This window comes from Halichoeres trimaculatus, unplaced genomic scaffold, assembly GCF_033239565.1.
Source record: "Halichoeres trimaculatus isolate MK-OKI-2021-1 unplaced genomic scaffold, fHalTri1.1 fHalTri1_scaffold_5, whole genome shotgun sequence".
NCBI lineage: Eukaryota > Metazoa > Chordata > Actinopteri > Labriformes > Labridae > Halichoeres > Halichoeres trimaculatus.
In genome coordinates, this window is record NW_027437183.1 from 192501 (window position 1) to 195000 (window position 2500).

Genomic DNA, 2500 nt, shown 5'->3' on the forward strand with positions numbered 1-2500 from the left:
CAGTCGCTCCTCCAGCTTCAGCCTCTTCCTCTCCAACACGACGATGACTGTACGCTGAAGCTGAAGGTGATTCATGATTAACGTGTTTTACCTGCAAAAAGTCTGAGGAGCAAAAAGAGCCGAGGTGTAAGAAGAGCATCCAGCTGATTTCTGTATGAAGCGACTCCGTCAGGTTTTTGATCTGGTTCCAGCTCCGGCTCACACCGTGCTGCTCCTCTAAACCTGAAAACCACCAGGGCTCAAGAAAACAGGTCAAAGAGTAAAATCTAAAGCACATTTTCTCATTTTCCAGACTCTGCTTTTGTTTTTTTTCATGAAACAAAATCTGACGTCAAAGAAGCAAAGAAAAATCTGTTTTCCTGTTTTTGTCTGAGAAGCTGATTTATCTCAGGAGAGTTCAGTTAAAAAGGATTTTGGTGTTTTATAAACCTTTATGTCAGCCTCTGACTGAAACATTATGTTTCAGCTGCTGGCTCTTTAAGACTCCCCCTTCCCTCTGATTGGCCAGCCCTCTGATTGGCCAGCCCTCTGATTGGCCAGCCCTCTGATTGGCCAGCCCTCTGATTGGCCTGCCCTCTGATTGGCCAGCCCTCTGATTGGCCAGCCCTCTGATTGGCCAGCCCTCTGATTGGCCAGCCCTCTGATTGGCCAGCCCTCTGATTGGCCAGCCCTCTGGACAGCTGATGGAGGTGGAGCTGTGAGCAGACCTCGGTGTTTGAGGCCCTCTCCCTCCTCTCTTATCTCTGAAGAACACAGGTGGAGTGTTGACATCCAGCCGAACGTTTTGATGCTGTCCACAGTTTGTTTCAGGGTCTGAAGATCTCTGCGTAGTCTGGATGAATGGACCGTTTGGCTGCTCCCGTTTCCAGAATCTTCCTCCATATTTAGGATCCTTGGCCAAAGGCCGAGGGTACAATTGTATTTAGTCCATTTCTTCTCTTTTTTTTTCTTATCATACCGCCCATCAACGAATGCTAATTTGACCCCAAAACATGCTCAAAAACTTGATAAAATACCAAACATGACCCCAAACATCCCATAATGAGCTCTCTAGATCCAAACAACCTTCCAAAAACACACTGAAACAGCCGTAGCTGCGGCTAGGAATGTTGTAAAGAGATAAAACCAACGCCAAAACGTTCGTCTCATTGAGACGCACAGAAAAAGGTAGGGGGCCACCATAACCCTCGCACAGGAAGCTGGCAATTTGCCTTTCAAAATAAGAGTTCACTGCATTTACTCCCTTTCTGCCAAAATTATCTCTGCCAAAACCACCAGTCCTATGGGCTTGAAATTAGCTCACATGACAGATTAGACCCTGCTCTACAAACGCTGATCAGGAAGTTGTTATTTTGGGCCCGGTTTTCAAACGGCGAGCGCTCGAAGTCGCCGACTGCTTTCAGCTCCCTCCATGTTAACAGATGGGAGAGCACTTTCCAGCTCACACAGGTGACACATTTGGGCCTCGAGACAAAAAAGTCAAAGTGGCAAAGCTTTAAAAATGACATGAATGTATTCCTGACAAAATTTCCTACAAAAATATTTTTTTACACAGATTGGGGTAAAATTGTGGACTCTGTGAGGACTTCTTAATGAAAGATTTTCTCATAAATTGTCACTCTGCACTCTACTCGTTTTCTGTCTCACACTAATTAGGAGTTCCATAAATGCAGCTGATGATGTCACTCAGCATAGCAGAGGATACGTTACCATGGTAACAACTGCCCCCCCCCAACATCCCATAATATGCTCTGCAGCCTTTGTTTCTCCCTGATGAAGGCTGAAAACATGAACAGTTTCCTAAAAACTGACAAACACCTCCTCGCACTGATCTGATGGAGGATCCTGTCACCTTTCTCTGAGACAGACCCTGAGACAGAGACATGAACACAGCAACCCCTGCTGTGAGAGTCTCCCAACAGACAAATAAAACAGGAGCATGGTCCTTTAAAAGTCTTTATTCTGTTTCTGTCTCTCTGGTCTCTGGTCTCTGGTCTCTGTGTCTCTGGTCTCTGGTCTCTGGTCTCTGTGTCTCTGGTCTCTGGTTTCTGGTTTCTGGTCTCTGGTCTCTGGTCTCTGTGTCTCTGGTCTCTGGTCTCTGGTTTCTGGTCTCTGGTTTCTGGTCTCTGTGTCTCTGGTCTCTGGTCTCTGTGTCTCTGGTCTCTGGTCTCTGGTCTCTGGTCTCTGGTTTTTGGTCTCTGGTCTCTGGTTTCTGGTCTCTGGTCTCTGGTCTCTGTGTCTCTGGTCTCTGGTCTCTGGTCTCAGTGTCTCTGGTCTCTGGTTTCTGGTCTCTGGTCTCTGGTTTCTGGTCTCTGGTCCCTGGTCTCTGTGTCTCTGTGTCTCTGGTCTCTGGTCTCTGGTTTCTGGTCTCTGGTCTCTGGTTTCTGGTCTCTGGTCTCTGGTCTCTGGTCTCTGGTCTCAGTGTCTCTGGTCTCTGGTCTCTGTGTCTCTGGTCTCTGGTCTCTGGTCTCAGTGTCTCTGGTCTCTGTGTCTCTGGTCT

The 2500-nt window shown here is 47.4% G+C and overlaps 1 protein-coding gene across 2 annotated transcripts in view; it reads left to right on the forward strand.

Moving 5' to 3' along the window:
* The window catches only part of LOC141790198 (spermatid perinuclear RNA-binding protein-like), a 74844-nt gene that overhangs the window by 24523 nt on the left and 47821 nt on the right, over nt 1-2500 (forward strand). The window lies entirely within an intron of this gene.